Source organism: Penaeus chinensis, chromosome 6 (genome assembly GCF_019202785.1).
Source record: "Penaeus chinensis breed Huanghai No. 1 chromosome 6, ASM1920278v2, whole genome shotgun sequence".
In the NCBI taxonomy this organism is placed as follows: Eukaryota; Metazoa; Arthropoda; class Malacostraca; order Decapoda; family Penaeidae; genus Penaeus; species Penaeus chinensis.
In genome coordinates this window covers 3,373,481-3,393,480 of record NC_061824.1, presented here as the reverse complement: position 1 = coordinate 3,393,480, position 20,000 = coordinate 3,373,481, and the positions used below count along the sequence as shown (strand labels likewise).

The 20,000-nt window shown below is 47.1% G+C and overlaps 1 protein-coding gene across 1 annotated transcript in view; it reads left to right on the top strand.

Moving 5' to 3' along the window:
• Positions 1-20,000, top strand: part of LOC125026658 (zinc finger protein GLI2-like) — a 153,899-nt gene that overhangs the window by 70,184 nt on the left and 63,715 nt on the right. The window lies entirely within an intron of this gene.

The following is a 20,000-nucleotide window of genomic DNA, read 5'->3' as shown; positions in this document are numbered from 1 at the left end:
CCTTTCGCCTCCTTTTACAGCGTAGTTAGTGCCTTTTGCCAGCGCCCTCTAAGGCAACGTGGCTCGGTCTTTTGTGTCGTTGTGGCCATTTCCTTAACTGCGGCTCCTTCGGTTCTGTCTATCTTCCGACTGTCTATCTTACGAGTGACAGCCACGTGACCTTAGATTATGCTAAGACGGTATCATATTTTTTTCACGTAAATATTCTTCGTGGAATTACCTTTTTTTCCTTTTTTTTTTTTTTTTTATTCCATCTTCTTTTTCTCTTTCGTTTTCTTTCTCCTGAAGAAGAGCGAGGAAAAACAATTTTGGCGGGGAATAACCTGTAAATTTGACCTTGACCTTTGACCTTGACTCCAGGCGTGACCCTCCCGGCTGGGCGTGACCTGCCGGCAGATGGAAGGGTGAGATGGTTCCCTCAGGTGGGCGTGAGGAACCAGGTGGTGCCGGTAGGGAGGTGGGTGGGGGGGGAGGGGGGGATTTGCAGGTGAATTCTCGTGGTTGAAGCACATGCAAGGACACACACACACACACACACACACACACACACACACACACACACACACACACACACACACACACACACACACACACACACACACAAACACACACACACACACACACACACAGCACAACACAACACAACACAACACAACACAACACAACACATATGCACATACCCCTGTATACCTACCCACTCACCAACCCACTCACCCACCTACACCCACCCACCCACCTACACCCACACACACATACAAACACACACTGTATACACTTTACAGGTAAACAACCTTTGTGCTACAAATGGACGGCTTTCTCTATGCACGCCATCTACATCCGGGCATTCGGAACGAGGTTGATGATCCGGCGACCACTTCTGTGATGGTTGTTTGGGAGGGGGGGAGAAGAGGTGGGGAGGAGGGGGAGAAGAGGTGGGGAGGAGGGGGGGAAGAGGGGGGAGGAGTGGGGGGAGATAATGCTGGAGAGGGATGGAGAAGTGGGCAAGGGGGGGGGGAAGGTAAAGAGAAGGAGAGGGAGATGAAGGAGAGGGGGTGGGTTAAGGAGTAAAAGGGAGAAGAAGAGAGTAAGAGGAAGAAAGAAGGGGGGAGAGAAGGAGGAAGAGGAAGAGACAAGGAAGGGAAGGAAGGAAGGAAGGAAGGAAGAAAGAAAGAATGTGAGATCAAGAACGAGAGAATAGGAGGAAGGGGAGATGAGGGAGGGAGGGAAGGAGATACCGAGGAGGGAGGGAGGGAGGGAGGGAGGGAGAGAGGGAGAGAGGGGTGGTGAGGCGCAGTTATAATTGTCGGAAATTTATTGCAGCTTTATTTATAATGAAGACAACAATTAAAATGCGCCGTCAGTTTGCAGGCTAAACGAGCGTGCGTCTAATGGCTGTAATCATTTGAATAGCTTTGAATCAGTTGCTTGTTTGCCTCTGGTTCCTCTTTCGTCTTCTCTGGCTGGTGGTTATTCTCTCTCCTCTCTCTTTTCTCTTTCTATCCTCTTCTCTTTCTTTCGCTGTGTGTCTCTTCTCTTCTCGTTCGCTTTCTGTCTCTCTCTTCTCTTCATTTCGCTTTAGCTCTCTCTCTCTCTCTCTCTCTCTCTCTCTCTCTCTCTCTCTCTCTCTCTCTCTCTCTCTCTCTCTCTCTCTCTCTCTCTTAATATTATTATTGATATAATTATTATTTTTATTGTTATTTTTGTTATTTTCATTAATTATATTAATATTATTGTTATTATTATCATTATCATTATTATTATTATTATTATTATTATTATTATTATTATTATTATTATTATCATTATTATTATCATTATTATTATTAATATTATCATTAGTCTTGTATTATATTATTATTATTATTATTATTATTATTATTATTATTGTTATTATTATTATTATTATCATTATCATTATTATTTTTGTTATTATTATTATTATTGTTATTGTTTTAATCATTGTTATTATTTTTATTATTGTTATCATCATCATTATCATTATAATTATTATGATTATCATTATTATTTATCATTATCATTATTATCGCTTTTAGTATTATTATTATTATTATTATTGTCAATATTATTATTTTTATTACAATTCATATTAGTAGTAGCTTTACTATTGTTATTATTACCATTACTATTGTTATTATTACTATTATTAATATCGTTATTGTTATAATAATTTCCATTACTATTATTATTATCTGTACACTTCATTCTTATATGACTGCATACGAGGATGCTCTCCCCTCTCTCTCTCTCTCTCTCTCTCTCTCTCTCTCTCTCTCTCTCTCTCTCTCTCTCTCTCTCTCTCTCTCTCTCTCTCTCATCATTCTAATAATATTTTTTTCTTTTTTGCAGGTGAGTCTCCTTAATCACTGATTCAGAGTAAGTAAAAGTGATTTAATCGATCAATCAGATTAATTAGAAAGATGCCAGAAACCACAACATATATTGATCTCCTGATCTTTAAATCAAATTTACGAATAAGGGACCTCGAATTTTTTTTTTTTTTTTTTTTTTTGTGCGAAATTAGAATCTTCCAAAAGTGAAATTTCTTAAAGGGTCTCAGAAGACGGAGTTAGTTATCTTTTTAGGAAATACGTGCATTAATATTCGTGGTAAAAAAAATATATATAAAGATTATTTTTTATTTTACTTCATTATTTGTATATTTACTTTTATTTTTAATATATATTTTTATAAGATTGTCTGCTAGAGCCACCTTCAAAAATAGTTAATTGAAAAAAAAAAAATCAAAATCCTTGATAAATCGCGCGCGCATATGTGTACATCTGCGTAAGCGTACATTCGCATGTGTGTACGTGTGTTTATACGTACATACCGCATGGGCCATATAACCTAATCCTCAATGTAGTTGCTTTGCATATGCAAAAATAAACACAGCAAGCACGGCATAAACTGATTGTCGAGCCGCGTCCCGAGTCAATACATCACAGATACCCACCCAACATACCCTGTCATAGTACCCCCGTCAGTGATAATCCCTCCATGTACGAGTTTATCCCATTACGGTCCTTTGTAGCAGAACAATATCTCAATTCTTCTCTCGGGGAACACAGCGGCCCTCGCGCCCCTCCGCACTCAGTCAGCATTACGGCCAAATTATCCTCCAGGCGGCGCGGCCCGGGGCCCTCGGGGGCGGCTGCGGGCGGGGGCAGGGCAGGGGCGGCGTTTTCCGATCCGCGCGTCGCATCGGGGGACAGATAAAGCCGATGTTTTCGAGGGGGATGTCAAGAGATGAGCGGCGGTGATGCTCGCTGAGTGGGTGGCAGCGCATGCGCCTCGTTGGGCGGAGCTCGTGAGTTGCCGTGTCTTATCAGCCATCAGCGCTGCACTTACAAAGCATCGCGAAATCGTGAGCACAGGCGGGCCTCTTGCGGGACGTTCAGACCCGCGTCGCTGGCTTTGGCACGCTTTAGAACTTTTCCTTGAACGAACGAAGATCAATGACGGCGCTGAGAGACTCGCTTGCAGTAATAGAATGTTTTAGATTGCATCGGAGGCAGCGGCATCCCGCGGGCCTCGCGCGATGGCGTCCCCGAGGAGCACATGGCGGGGCGGGTGCGCGGGTCCGGACGCGGCGCCGCACGGGAGGGTCACCTCGCCCAGGGAAGGATTAAGGGACTATCCTCCACGCCGCACCACGCTCGCCAGCCTCCCTCGCGACGCCAGCCATAATTACCGGACTTTGTTTCCGACTTCGGAGACGTCGCCGACCGGATTATTTGTCGGCGCGGACCTCGGGGCCGAACGACTCCGAGATCCCAAAGGCAGCGGCGGCGGCGGCGGGACAACGACCTTGCGAAGGAAAAAGAACAGAGAAGTCGCCTCGGTCGCCGGAGCACCTCTTCGCCCCGCGCTGAGGTCTCCGTCGCCGCCCGCCGCCGCATATGCCTTTGATGCGCGCGGGATGGGCGGCCAATAAGATCATCAATAAAGTTAAGATTTAGGCGAGGAACAGTTACGGCATCTCGGGTCAGGGCGGCCGCACTCCGCGCTCGGCCCGATGCCCTTTATGACTCTATCCCTCGCCCCTTCCGCTCTGCTCGCCGAAGGGTTCTCTTCATTCCCCGTTTACATTACGCGTAAAGGCGGCGAAAGGGAAGAGGAAGAAGGAAGAGGAGAAGGAAGAAAGGCAAGGGGAAGGAAGAAAAGAAAGAGAAGGAGAAGGAGCAGCAGGAAGAAAAGCAAGGGAAAGGAAGAGGAAGAAAGAGAAGGAAGCAAGGCAATAATAACAACAATAATAATAACAATAAATTATTATTATTATCACTATAATGATAATGATAATAATAATTATTACCACTATTATTATTGTAACAATGATGATAATATAATAATAATTATTATTATGATTATTACTATTGTTACCATTATATTTTCATTATCCTAGGAAAATGAAGATGAGAAAGAGAAGATGAAAAGTAAAAATAAATAAAAAAAATCCACGGTATTGATTATAAAAACAAAGACAAAGAAATGAAACGTATGAAGGGCAGGAGGAGGAGGAGAAGGAAGAAGAAGAAGAAGAAGAAGAAGAAGAAGAAGAAGAAGAAGAAGAAGAAGAAGAAGAAGAAGAAGAAGAAGAAGAAGAAGAAGAGGAGGAGGAGGAGGAGGAGAAGGAAGAAGAAGAAGAAGAAGAAGAAGAAGAAGAAGAAGAAGAAGAAGAAGAAGAAGAAGAAGAAGAAGAAGAAGAAGAAGAAGAAGAAGAAGAAGAGGAGGAGGAGGAGGAGGAAGAGGAGGAGGAGGTGGAGGAGGAGGTGGAGGTGGAGGAGGAGGAGGAGGAGGAGGAGGAGGAGGAGGAGGAGGAGGAGGAGGAGGAGGAGGAGAAGAAGAAGAAGAAGAAGAAGAAGAAGAAGAAGAAGGAGAAGGAGAAGGAGAAGGAGAAGAAGAAGGAGTAAGAGGAGGAGGAAGAGGAGGAGGAAGAGGAAGAGGAGGAGGAGGAGGAGGAGGAGGAGGAGGAGGAGGAGGAGGAGGAGGAGAGAAGACGGAACAAGATGTAACTCGGAACAATAACCGACGATGCGCGATCAGCTGTTCTCCCCCCCCCCTCCCCTCCCCTCCTTCGCCGCCGACAACGACGCAGCGCCGAGCGTTTATCATCGGCCAGATTCTTATCTCCAAATTACGCCTCTCTTATCAGTACTTAAGGCTCGGAATATCATGGCTAATTTGAATATAATCACAGAGCTTTGAGTGTAATCACAGTGACGCATGAGACTTTCTGTATTTACAGCCAAAGCGAAAAGTAGAGGGAGATAGGGGAAGGAGGGGGGGAGGGGTAGGGGGAAGAAGGGGGAGGGGGAAGGAGGGGAGGGTAGGGGGAAGGAGGGGAGGGGAGGGGGAAGGAGGGGAGGGGAGGGGGAAGGAGGGGAGGGGAGGGGGAAGGAGGGGAGGGTAGGGGGAAGAAGGGGAGGGTAGGGGGAAGAAGGGGGAAAAAGGGGAGGGTAGGGGGAAAGAAGGGAGGGTAGGGGGAAGGAGGGGGAGGGTAGGGGGAGATAGGGTAGGAGAAGGGAGGGGAAAGGGAGATATAAGGTAGGGGGAAAGGGGAGATAGAGTAGGGGAGAAGGGAGGGGAAGGGAGGAGGAGGAAATAGGGTAGGGGGAAGGGGGAGGTAGGGTAGGGAGGGGGGTAGATATTTACCTTAGGGGGGGGGGGGGTAGATGAAAAATTGCTAAGCCTGTTGCTTGAAGGAAATTTTGAGAGACTGGCGATGGTGAGGTCATTTGTGTGTGTCTGTTGCCAATAAGAAAGAAGAGAGAATGCAATATGTGTGCGTCCATATGTGCATATATAATGTCTCTGTCTATCTACCCCTCTGTCCATCAGTCTACCCATCTATTTCTCTCTCTCTCTCTCTCTCTCTATATATACATATACATATACATATATATATATATGCATATATATATATATATATATATATATATACATATGTGTATATATGTATGTATATATATATATATGCTCGCACGCGCACGCGCGCGCGCGTGTCTGTGTGTGTGTGTGCGTGCTTGCGTGTTCGTATGCATGTGTGCGTGCGTGCGCGTGCGTGCATGTGTGCGTGCGCGTGCGTGCGTGCTTGCATGTTCGTGTGCGTGTGTGTGTGTGTGCGTGCAAGGTCTATATAAGTATTTATATAGACCTTGAGTGCGTGTGCGACTGTGCGTGTGCGTGTGTGTCTCTGTGTGCGAGGCAAGCTTAAATTCTTCTTCCCTTTAATTTTATTTTCCCCAAAATTCTTTCGCTCTTGAGCATAGCGATTTTTGGGGATAAACTTAGATCTCGTGAAATTATGAAATGATATGTAATTTTTGTGAGCAAGATTGGAAGGATCATTTCTTTTGTGGTTTGCACTTCGTTCTTTTCATTTTTATTCATTTCATTTGCTTTATACATGCCAATTACATTTAGCTTTTAAAGACGTTTGTTAGATTTTTTTCCCCTTGTAATTGTTACTTATATAATTCTCAACGGAATAGATTTTTTATATATTATTTTTTTCCATATCAAAATACCAGGAATATGAAACCTGAACTTAATTTATATTTTTCTTCTTGTATAACGAAAAAAAAAAAATGTATCTTATCTGCATTAAAATGAAGCAAAAATTTCTCAGCGTTTCCTCGCCACAGAAGAAAATCAACTTTTCAAAAAGACATTTTCACTTTTTTTTTTTTTTTTTTTTTTAAGAATTGACCCATGAAATTACCACATGTCCGTCACAGTCCCTCGCCAGGGATATCTAAGAAGAATAGAAAAGAAAAGGAATTGAAAAAATCAGGGAATATATGTATATAAAGCAAGAGAGAGATAGGGAGAGAGAAGGAGGGGAGGAGGGGAGGAGGGGAGGAGGGGAGGAGGGGAGGAGGGAGGGAAGGAGGGAGGGAGGGAGGGAGGAAGGGAGGAAGGGAGGAAGGGAGGAAGGGAGGGAGGGAGGGAGGGAGGGAGGGAGGGAGGGAGAGAGAGAGAGAGAGAGAGAGAGAGAGAGAGAGAGAGAGAGAGAGATGAAAATAACAATTATATTCTTTATATTATATTTACACACACACACACACACTCATGCATGTATGTATATAAAACGAAAATGAGAAAGAGAGAGGAATGAAAAAAAATATATATGATAAAATTGTTCAGTTCACCCCATCCACCTAATCTTCTTTTTTATGATTAATGTAAAATAACACAACAAACACATAATTTTCTCAAGTTGACATATCGGCAACTTTATCAAGATGTTATCACGTTTATTGGCCAAGCTCCCCCTCCTACCAGCTCTCCCCCCTCCCCTCCTTCCCCCTCTTCCCTCCCTCCTACCCTTCTTCCCTTCTCCTCTCCCTTCCACGAATACCCCCAACCCTCCCCCACCCCACTCCCCCTCCTACCCCTCCCATCCTTCCAACCGTCCCCCCCTTCTCCCTTCCATTCTCCCCTCTCCTCTACCTCCCTCCCCCCTTCTCCTCTACCTTTTCCCCTACCCCCGTCTCCCAACCTCTTCCCCCCCACCCACCCCTTTCCCCTCCCCTCTCCTGCCTTTCCCCCCTCCCTTCCTCCCTTCCCAAGGACGGTGCATAAAACGGCCGTCGTGGAACTTGATCCGCGCGAGTGCCTCTGACGGCCACTCACTGGCGACGGTGGAGTTTGCCTGACGGAGGAGGAGGAGGAAGAGGAGGAGAAGGAGGAGGAGGAGGAGGAGGAGGAGGAGGAGGAGAAGGAGGAGGAGGAGGAGGAGGAGGAGGAGGAGGAGGAAGAAGAAGAAGAAGAAGAAGAAGAAGAAGAAGAAGAAGAAGAAGAAGAAGAAGAAGAAGAAGAAGAAGAAGAAGAAGAAGAAGAAGAGAAGGAGGAGGAGGAGGAGGTTGGGGAGGAGGAGAAGGTTGGGGAGGAGGTGGTGGTGGTGGAGATTGGGGAGGAGGAGGAGGAGAAGAGGGGGAGAAGGAGGAGGTGGTGGTGTGGTGATGGTGGTAGATGGAGAAGGAGGAAGTGGAGGAGAAGGAGGGAGAGGAGGTGGAAGATGGAAATAGCGAAAATATGGAGGAGTTGGAAAGGAGGGAGAAGAGGAAGGAAGAAATAGGTGGAGAAAAACGGAAGGAAAGAAGGAAGAGAAGAGGGAAAAGGTCAAGGCAGGAAGACAGAAGGAAGGAAGATCAAAGGAAAGGAAAAGAGGAGAAAGGAAATGGAAAAAGAAAAGTAAAATGAAAGAAAGAAAGAAAAAAATGAATAAAAAAGGAAAATTAAACAAAAGTAACATAAATATAAAAGCGAAATATTAAACAAACAAAAAAAAAAAAACGAAGAGAATAGGGAAACATGGAAAATAAAATAAAACAAGAAAGATACGGAAAAACAGAATAGACTAAAAAATAAAAATAGAAAAAAAAAAATCCGAAAGAAAACCAAACAACCCCTTCCTTAACCCCCCCCCCCAAAAAAAAAAAAAAAAAAAAAAAAAACACTCTGCCTCTTCGACTTTACATTCATTTCACAGTCTTGATGGAAACACAAGACTCGTCTTTTACGAGCCATCTTCCCCAGGGCGGTTTAGGGAGAGACCCGGAGGAGCGAGAAGCCAAGGTTGGTTTACAACTTCATACCGTAACTTACCTGCTTTTTAATCACGGGGGTCGAGGGCCACCACCGGCGTGCGAGAGGTCCCTGCACGCTGGGGTCACGCTCGAAGGAGAGAGGGAGAGAGACGAAGAGGGATATAGGTGAAGGAGGAGTGGGGGGTGGGGTGGGGGAAGGGGTGGAGTAAGTAGGGGAGACGAGGAGAAAGAATATGGATTATTGAGAAGGTCAAATTAGATATACAAGCGCGAGAGGGAGAGAGAGAGAGAGAAAGAGAGAGAGAGAGAGACAGAGACAGAGACAGAGAAAGAGAAAGAGAGAGAGATAGAGAGAAAAGAAAGAGAAAGAGAGAGAGTTGCGCCTTCAGGCACGAAAACCCCCCAACAGCACAACTTTCCTTCAGCCTCGGGCCTACATCAACCCCAGTCACGACAAAGACGTCGATCTCTCACTCAACCAGAAGTCCGAAGTCGGTCACACATTGCCCTCAGACGCAGCCAAAGAGGTCGTCCTGAAGTGGGAGCAAGTGACAAGAAAAGAGGAAGAAATAAGGATAAGAGAGACTTCCTTCTGAGGAGGAGGACTTTCAGGAGCCAGAAGGAGGCAGAGGAAGAAGAGGACGAAAGGACGAGATAGGGGAAGAGAAATTGAACAAAGAAGAACTGATAAGAGAAAAGGAAGATGACGAGAGATAGGGCTGGTGTTAAGGAAGAAGGACGCGAAGGGTAGGAAAAGAGGGAGATAAGGAGGAAAGAAAGGTAGAAAGAGAATAAAACAGGGAGTGAAGGGGGCAGGGTAGAGTAGGAAGAGAAACATTCATGGAAGAATAGAATGAGAAGGCAATAGAATAGGAGAAGGAAGGGCAAAGAAGGGAAGGATAGAAGGGTAGGATAGAAAGAAACCGAAAGATATAAATACAAGGAAACAAAACTAAATCCAGAGAGGAAGGCACAAGTTAGAGTAGGAAGAGAAAGGGGCAATGGAAGGGAAGGAAGAGGTGACACAGTAGGAAGCGAACGAGAGGGGGGAAGACCAAGGCAGGGCAAGGCGGGGCAAGGCAGGGCAAGGCAGGGCAAGGCGGGGCAAGGCAGGGCAAGGCAGGGCAAGGCAGGGCAAGGCAGGGCAGGACGAAGGAGCTAGATTGCATGGATCAAGAGGAAGGCCAGGGATAGAGGAGTCGCCATCAGATCCTTGCCGCTGGAAAACCCCGGTAGTAAATTTTGCACCATTCCTTCCTGACGTTTGTGGCTTTTGTGTGCGGGTGTTTGGTCGTTTTAAGGGTTGAATGGTCGCGGGATTCTTAAGTGGCGTCCATTACAAAGTTTGTTTTTTTTTGGGGGGGGGGGCGGGGGTCCTTTCTCTCTCTCTCTCTATCTCTCTCTCTCTCTCTCTCTCTCTCTCTCTCTCTCTCTCTCTCTCTCTCTCTCTCTCTCTCTCTCTCTCTCTCCTTCAATAACTAAGAAATTTTTAAAAATCATATTAATGACCGGCAAACGAGTGAATAACTAAAGAGGAAAATACACATTCCGTGCAAAGAATGGCGGTAAAGTATCGATATTTTTAAGAACAGACTTTTTTTATTCATCGTTCTGGAATATTCTATATATTTATTCACCGTTCCTTTGATCTTAATAACAATGACTCTCTCCATGTTTCATCCTAAACGCAGTTATTAGCACTATCAGCCGTAAGATACTGCCTATTTTTCTTACATTTTCATAATTATACAAGACAAACGGTTAATTAGTGAGCCTCTGATAGTACCTGTAGCCTAAGCCTTAATTTCTACTCGCCACGAAACGGGTTGATGAAAACCACGATGATCATACAGGTGTACAGTCGACAGCCGGAGTTCTCGAATTCGCCACCAGAGGGCCACCGCTGGACCTTTTCGAGGATGCAGGACGTGGTTGAATTTTTTTTTTTTTTTTTTTGTGTTAATTTATTGAGGAGGTTGTTTTTTTTTTTTTTTTTTAGTTATTTCGTCATTTTCTTATCCTCCGTCTCTTCATTATCTTTCTCTTAACAGACATATACGTAGAGACACACATAGGCGGATTGACAGATATATAAACAGACGCAAACAGAACAGAGAAAGAGAATAATAATAAAAGATAATCGAAACAACATTAAACAAAATACGCATGGGAGTATTTACCCTTAGGTCAGTCAGTACGCCCAGAGCGAGCGTCACGCTGCACTTTATGAAGCGTGAAGCAATAATATCCTCATGCCACGCCGGTTATGCTAGCGCGGGGGTAATTAGTATGCCGTTTATCCCGAGGACGGCGGGTCATTAACGGACAGGAGAGCCGGTTAAACGGTGGGGGACATGCACTTGTCTCTGCTGGCTAGGGAGGTTGGTGGGGGGAGGGGGGAAGGGGGGGGAAAGAGTGCAGAGCCGGGGGATAGATTGGGTTGGTTTGGGGTGTTTGTGTTGGTCGATGGTTGGGCTGTTCGATGCCTGGGTCGTTTGGCCTGTTCGATAGTTGGGCTGGTTGGGCTTTTCGATGGTTGGGCTGTTTGTGTTGTTCGATGGTTGGGCTGTTCGATGCCTGGGTCGTTTGGCCTGTTCGATAGTTGGGCTGGTTGGGCTTTTCGATGGTTGGGCTGTTTGTGTTGTTCAATGGTTGGGCTGTTCGCTGTCTGGGTCGTTTGGCCTGTTCGATAGTTGGGTTGTTTAGTCTGCTCGATAGTTGTGGTGTTCGATGGTTGGGCTGTTTGGCATGTTCGATAGTTGGGCTGGTTGGGCTGTTCGATGGTTAGGCTCGATAGTTGGGTTGTTTGGCATGTTTGATAGTTGGCCTTTTCGATGGTTGGCTGTTCGATGGTTAGGCTGTTCGATAATTGGGCTGTTTGTTATGTTTGATAGTTACGTTCGTTGTTCGATGATTGGATTGAGAGAGAGAGAGAGACATACAGGAACATCATCAATTCTTCCACAAGGTTAACTGCAGCATATATTGTCATAGTAAAATTCCTATCACAACTCCTTCCCCCTCCTCATAAATAAAACAAATATTTCTATAGCTTCCCTTCGTTGCGCCTCAAAAGAAAAAGAACAAGAAAAAAAAGGAGAATTTTAATCAGTGAAAAAAATTGTCTCATTTCTTCTCTCTCTCTCTGTAGTTTAAATCTGTGCGAAGCTTTGAAAAATTCCCTTAGTGCGAACAATAAGATATGCAAACAACCACTCGAACATATGTTAATCACAGGAATGAGAGCAAATCCGTCCTTGAGAAATACCAGAATGGAAAGTACAGGCGAGAGAGAGAAAGAGAGAGAGAAGAGACGAGAAAGGGAAAATGATAATGCCTAATGGCGGCAAAGCTCCCTGATTAGTGTTGTATTTGGTCGGCCTTTGATAAGCTGGGCGCCTAATCCGGGCTAATGTGATCTAGAAGGAAGTGTGTAGCTCCCGCGCCTTCCCTCCCTTTCCCTACCCCTCTCTAACCCCTCCCCCCCCACCTTTATCTCCTTTCTCTCCTCCCGTTCCACCTCCCCTAGTCTCCTCTCTCGCCTCTTCATTTCCCCTTCTTACCATTCCCTCTTCCCTCGTTTCCTTACTTTCTTTGCTTTCTTCCCTATTTCCCATTTCTCTTCCCTCTTTCTCCCTTTTTCCGGTTTTTTTTTCTTTCCTCTCAGTCCCCTTTTTCGCCCTTCTCTCCTCTTCCTTTCCCCAATTCCTACCTTCATTCCTACACCTATTCCTTCCCTCCCTTTTCCCATTACGCCCTCCTCCTCCTCTCCCCTCCTTTGTTCCCCTCCCCTTCCCACTTCCCTCTCCTTCCCCAACCCCCTTGCCTCCCTTTTTCCCCCTTCCCCCTCCCCCTCCCTTACGCCCTCTCCCTCCACCTTTACGCCAACCCCCCCTTACTCCCACCCCCTCCAACCCTCCCTTACGCCCACCCCCTCCAACCCCCCTTACGCCCTTCCCCCTCCCTTACGCCCCCACCTCCCTCCACCTTCCCTTCTCTCCTCCCCAACACACACACACCTCAAAGGTAGAATCAGGACGCGGATTCTGGCTAATCCTTTGGGACGTCTGAATGCTCCTCCAGCACCAGTAGCAGCGGCCTAAGGCGATTGGATCCTCTATATCCACCCCCCGCCCCCCCCCTTCGGTCGCCGCTGATCCCCGACCAGTGGGATTAGAATCGCCAGCTCTGATCTCGAGAGAATCTGCCACGATCTTTTTTTCTTTTTTTTTCTTTTTTTTTTTCCTCTTTTTTTTCTCTCCTGTATCTATGTATTTTCTTTTCGTTTATTATTTTTCGTTTTTTTGTTTGTTTTGTTTTCTTATTCTTACCTTCCTTTTCGTTCTTATCATTTCTCTCTCTCTCTCTCTCTCTCTCTCTCTCTCTCCGTCTCTCTCTCTCTCCCTATTTCTCTCTCTCTCTCTCTCTCTCTCTCTCTCTCTCTCTCTCTCTCTCTCTCTCTCTCTCTCTCTCCCTCCCTCCCTCCCTCCCTCCCTCCCTCTCCCTCTCCCTCCCTCTCTCTCTCTCTTGATTACCGTCTCTTTTCCTTTCATCCATATCCTAACATCACAGTTCTAAAGAAACGCAAGGAAAATAAATAATCAAGATAAATCAAATATTTAAGTAACAACACATAATCAAACATTAACGACAATACTTTAGACCGAGGTAAGTCAGGCACCACAGGACAAGTTCATATCCGCCTTTTACTTCAAGTTCTTATGATATGATTAAGTCTATATTTAGGACCTCGCTTATATGCCCGTGATTACGCCAAGGAAACTGGATGGGACACGGGCAGGGGGGGGGGTGAATTTAGGACACCTTCTGTTGAGAAAATCTGGATACGTTCGGGTGTGTAGCACAGTGTAGAGGTTGAGTGAGGTTGTGGTGGAAAAAAAAATGGTCGTGCTTGGTAAATAGTGTCCGTGACGTATTTGCTTGAGTTCAGGAGTTATGAATATGATGGTTTTATGACCTCTCTTCCCCTTCCTCCCATGTTTATTATTGTTATTATTGTAATTATTATTGTTGTTGGGGTTTATTTTTCAATTCATGCTGTTGCTGTGTGTTTTGAGATATTTTTTATAAAAGGGAACTGTCCGCAGACGTATCGAACCTGATATAATTCTCTTTTAGGTTTGAATATATGGTATTTTGATGTATCCTGCCCCATCCCTTTATACTGTATGTGTTGCGTTCTAGGATAATGTAACAGAAGGGAAATGCAGATGACATGTCGACCTTGATACAAACTTCTCTAGGCTTAAAAATGAAAGAAAATTGTCTTCCCCTTTTTTTCAATAGTGTTTTAGTGTTCCACAGGGCAGCGTGTTTTACATGATCTAACACCCGTTGATCGGAATAATACTCTTATCTCTTACGTTGAATGTGGGTATAAATTGTGATCACTTTTCTGATATATTTTAGCCAGGATGTTCCCTACGTGATTCCTCTGTGACCAAAATATGTATAATCTTGACTCCGTGAGGATTGGCTTTACTTCAACAAAACCACATTTGCCATCTATGTAGGAGGTATTAAGGAATTCCGAGGAAAGGCGAGTTGTGTGTGGAAATGTATTATATTTCATTTTGATGGAGCGTAACCCTTTCCAGGTAAGATGACGTAACGCCTTCCGGTACGTTATTGTCATGTTTCTGTTCAGTCGTTCGTTTCCTCCACGTAAAATAAATTCGAGATTTTCCCTCTAAAGCAATGCAATTTATCGAGTCTATGAAACTAAAGATTAAAAATGAAGAATTCCCGACAAGTAAGGCTTACTGATAAAGCTAGAGTTAATATTCTCCAGTGTACCAAGAGAGGGCGCTCAGACCGCCTCCCCGACATTTTATCCCGGTACCGAAGAGAGATGGCTCGAGGTACAGCCAAAATTACAGGTCCCGGCAGACAAGACCAACACAGATCCCGGTAGTTCGAACACGTGGTTATGTTCAGGTCACAGAATCAACACAGGATCCCACCGGCAGACTAAGCTAACATCGAGCCAACACAGCAACGTGGTAATCATCCTGGTACAGCGACACGAGGTACACCCGGTACAGCAGCACGGGTCGGACCCCGCTGTAAGTATGTTGTTTACAGCCGACGTCTCAATCCGAAGCGCTGGAGTAAACGCGGCCTCGTCACGACCGCCGCCCCCGACCCCGGCTTAGGCTTGCTCGCTCGCCCGTCCCCGCCGCCCTCCGCCTCTCGCCGAACGCTTCAAGTGCTACCACCTGTCAGGCCGGCCAGAAGGATCTCACGGGGAGCACAGGATGTCAGGAGACGCGGCCGGGAGTGGGAGGATCTACCGGGACGAGACCCCTCGCCACCAGCTGACAAAAGGACGCATGCGAAGGCGAAGAAAACAAGGGCCTGCAGACTTGACCGTCGGGCTGGGCCTTGAAAATTAATGCGTCCAGCCTCCACCACGCGGGCGGCCGAGGGGCGTATCCCGCCGCCCCGCCGACACCCTTAATTGACCCTTGTCGCGGGGGGAGTAAGGTAAAAATTATCAATTACCGCCAGCCGAGCGGGATACGCCGTTCGCGGCCGAGCTGTGGAGAAGCGTGATGGCCATGCGAAATAAGTGATAAAAAGGTGTAGAGAATAAAAAGGACTCACTAGAATAGATGATAAATGGGTGAGGGAGAGATTAAATGTTAGGCAAAGGTAGCCGACCTGGGTATAGAGCTAACTACCATATTGTTGAGGAAGCCGACGAGACGCCGCTCTAACTAACATGTTTGGAAGTTACCAGCCCCATTATGAGGGTACCAGACCTTAGGGTGGGCATACCGGCCGCTTAGCGTGAGGATACCAGACGGTGTGGACATACCACGGCCTTATAAGAGAGTACTTGGCCTTCTTATTCTAAGGACTTGGAGCGAGACCCGCTGCAACGCGCCCATTCTCATTTCCACACTTGCTGGTGTCCAGCCGCCCACCCGCTCGCCCACCTCGCGCAACCGCCCACCTTGCGCAGCCGCCCACCCAGTTAGCCCGCTACCAACCCACCCATCCAGTCACTCGACCACCTCATCAGCCTACCATTCAACCACTTAATAAAGCACCGAGCCAGGCAGTCAACCGAACTACACAGCCACTCACTCCGACTAATCTCCGACCATTCACCCGAATGATAAAGTCAACCACCAGCCGGGCAACCGCCACGAGCTACCACACCGACGAACCATTTCATGCTACCACGCCAATCAGCGATCACGAACCTCCGCGCCAGCCAACCAATTAGCTCGAATTGCCACCACGATAACCAACCAAGCCGTCACGAAGTACCATGAAAAAAGGGATGTCTTGAATTACCATACCAATACATACATGATTATGGGATTTCCTCATTATAAATATCATCGAGAGTGAGAGATAAACATACACAAATCGTAAACAAATTAACAAACCAAACACACATAATGAAAACATCAGCGAGAACTTGAGTTATTTGTGAATGTGTTCTTCAAACCACAGGGGAATGGAGAGGGTGGCTGGGGGGGAGGGAGAGGGAGAGAGAGAGGGATGTTCTTAGATCCTGTTCTTTTAAATGTTCTCGGCGGTGTGCGGGTGTTCTTGCTTGCTCCTGGGTGTGCTTGCGTGTTGATTCCATCCCGAGGAAAAGTTGTTAGAAGATAATGATGAGTACATTGATAGACCAAAATAGATAATGGACTTGCAAGGTCCTCCGGAGATTTCTGAAGACTCTGTTCTCCAGGAGTGTTATTATCACGAACAGCGGTGATGACGTGGAGAACCGGTGACAAAGGGAGGGAGAGAAGGAGGGATGGGGAGTAAAGAAAGAAAAATGAGGAGGGATAGAAAAAGAGGGAGAAGGAGAGAGGGGGAGGAGAGAGAGATAGAGAAAAGGGGAAAGTGATAGAGGAGAGGAGAGAGATATAGAGGAAAGGAGAGAGAGAGAGAGATAGAGAGAGAGAGAGAGAGAGAGAGAGAGAGAGAGAGAGAGAGAGAGAGAGAGAGAGAGAGAGAGAGAGAGAGAGAGAGAGAGAGAGAGAGAGAGAGAGAGAGAGAGAAGGGAAGAGAGAGAGAGAGAAGGGAAAAGAGAGAGAGAGAGAGAGAGAGAGAGAGAGAGAGAGAGAGAGAGAGAGAGAGAGAGAGAGAGAGAGAGAGAGAGAGAAGGGAAGAGAGAGAGAGAAGGGAAGAGAGAGAGAGAGAGAGAGAGAGAGAGAGAGAGAGAGAGAGAGAGAGAGAGAGAGAAAGAAGGGAAGAGAGAGAGAGAAGGGAAGAGAGAGAGAGAGAGAGAGAGAGAGAGAGAGAGAGAGAGAGAGAGAGAGAGAGAGAGAGAGAGAGAGAGAGAGAGAGAGAAGTGGAAGAATGGAGGAAGAGAATATACAGGACTTCTAAATAACAAATAATTTCATATCTGGGATGACGTGTCTCTTATATTTTTCTCTTAAATTTTCCTTTCCGTTTACCTTTTTTCTCTCTCATTCCCGACGTTCGCTTTTAACCCATTCTCTCTTTTCATATCTTTGTCCTTTTCTTTACTGTTTCGCCATATATTTCTCTTCTCTTTCTCCTTCTCCTCCTCCTCCTCCTTCTTACTCCTCCTGTTTCTTCTTCCTCTTCTTCTTTTTCTCCTCCTCCTCCTCCTCCTCCTCCTCCACCTCCTCCTCTTCCTCCTCATCTTCCTTCTCCTCTTCCTCCTCCTTCCCCTCCTCCTTCCCCTCCCCCTCCGCCTCCCCCCTCCACCTCCCCCCTCCTACGCTCGTTCTATCTCCAACCCACCCCCATCCCCTCTTCCCTCTCGCCCTCTCTCCCTTCTCCCCTCCCCCCTCGCCCTCCCCCCCTCACCCCACCCTCCTCGCCCTCCCCCCTCACCCCACCCCCCTCGCCCTCCCTCCTCACCCCCCCTCGCCCTCCCCGCCCCCTCCCCAGGTAGGCTCGTTGAACACAATGATCAGCGGATGACAAATACCCAATAAGAAGCGCCTGTAAAAAATAAAGTGAACCTGTGACTTAAGCACCATCATCGTGCAGGCTGAGTGCTATCTTCTTACTTCTCCCTCGTACACTTAACTCTCGTCCCCTGCCCGCCGCGGCCCACCCACCCCGCCGCCGCCGCCTTCGCCTTCGCCGCCGCCGCCGCCGCTACCTACGCGTGGCCACCCACACCTCCGCTGCCGCTACGCTGGTCTGGTTTCCGCTTTGGAGTACGGTAGGGCTTTAAGCGAAATCGCCGACGTTGCTACTGTAGTGACGCTGCTATGAAGCTACCGCTACACGCTACGCCGCCGTCACACACTACATCGCCGCCGCCGCCGCCGCTACAGAAAGGACAAACTTGCGGAAAACGCCGATGTTGCTCCTATTACAATCCCGCCGCCGCCTTACGTCAGTCGCCGCTACGCCATCGCCGCGCCACTACTCCCCCCCCCCCCCCATCCCCGCCACGCCACGCCGCCGCTACACCGCCATCATCATCAGTCAGTCAGCCATTTTCTATAACCCCCTAACCCCTGTCGCCGCTGCCGCTATACGGGCGCTAACAACATCCCCGCATCATCAACCTTACACCACCGTCGCCGCCGCCGCTACCGCTCTCACCACCGCCGCCGCTACCGTTCTTACCACCACCGCCGCCGCCGCTACCGCTACCACCACCGCCGACGCCGCCGCTACCGCTACCGCTCTCACCTCCGCCGCCGCCACTACCGCTACTCCTCTGCCGCACATTGTTCCCAGAATCGAGCAACCTCTGATACCATCATATACACTCTCCTCTGGTCTAAATTATGTGTGTGATTATGATAATTTCAGTTAAGTTGGTTATGTTTTAGCGTTGTTTTGATGGCGAAGACCTTTGCTTTTAGTTGGTTTTGATATTTATTGAATTGCGTCGGATATATATGGGAAGAGAAGGAGAGGAAGAAGAGAGAGAGAGAGAGAGAGAGCGGAAGAGGGAGAAGAAGAGGACAAGGAAGAAGTAATGGAAGAAAAAGAAGAAGTAGAAAAAGAAGAAGTAGAAAAAGAAGAAGAAGAAGAAGAAGAAAGATAATAAGAAGGAAAAGTAGAATAAATAGAAAAAAAAATCAGTGATGAAATAGTAAACAAAAGAATAACGAAAGGGAATAAGAGAAAGAAAAAAACAATGATGAAAGAGACGGAAGAGACACTGTCCGAACTGCATCACGAGAGAGACTGTATTGCTTAATTACCCTCGATGTGTCGCCGCATAAGGGAAGCCAGGTATTCCCTCAGATTTCGTGACCGGCCATCGGAGAATTATTTTAAAGGGGTGATGGTGATGGAGATGGTGGTGGTGGTGGTGGTGGTGCCGACTGACTGTCGCTTTGTCTGTTACTTACTTATTTACGTGTTAACAATATCTCTGTCTCTCTCGCTCTCTCTATCTCTGTCTCTGTCTCTCTCTCTCTCCCTCCCTCCCTCCCTCCCTCCCTCCCTCCCTCCCTCCCTCCCTCCCTCCCTCCCTCCCTCCCTCCCTCCTTCCCTCCCTCCCTCCCTCCCTCCCTCCCTCTTTCCCTCTCTCTTTATACCCCATCCCTTCTTATCAACCTTTAAAATAATAGTAATAGTAATAATAATAATAATAATAATAATAATAATCATAATAATAATAATAATAAAACTAATAATAAAATAATAATAATGATAATGATAATAATAATAATTACAACAACAATAATAATAATAATAATAATAATAATAATAATAATAATAATAATATCGAAACTCGAATCGAAAAATCCGACATCCCTTCACCCTTTTGCGAACGCCCGGCCGCCGCTCGCCTAATTACACTTTCCCGTTTGCGCTAATATATAACGTCTCAATTAAGGCTGAGGGAGATCGGGGACGGAGGAGCTCTTGGGGAAATTGTATACATTTACGCACGCCGACTCGGTCCTTGGCGAAGGTGTGTGTGTGTGGGAGAGAGGAAGGGGGGGAAGGGAGAGGGTGGGTGGAGGTGGGAGAGGGATGGGGGTGGGGGGGGAGGGAGAGGGACGAGGGATGGGGGAGGTGGGAGAGGGATGGGGGTAGGTGGAGGTGGTAGAGGGATGGGGGTTGGGGAGGTGGGAGAGGGATGAGGATGGGGGGAGAAGGAGGAGGATGGGGGAGGTGGGAGAGGGATATGGAGGGGGAGAGAAAGAAGGTGGGGAAGGGAGAGGGATGGGGGAGGTGGGAGAGGGATATGTAGGGGGGAGAGAAAGAAGGTGGGGAAGGGAGAGGGAGTGGGTGGAGGTGGGAGAGGGAGGAGGAGGGGGGAGGGGGGAGAAGGAGGAGGGTGGGTGGAGGTGGGAGAGGGATGAGGATGAGGGTGGGTGGAGGTGGGAGAGGGATATGGAGGGGGAAGAGAAAGAAGGTGGGGAAGGGAGAGGGAGTGGAAGGAGGGAGAGGGGAAGTAGGGAAGAGAGAGAGGAGAAAAGAATGAGG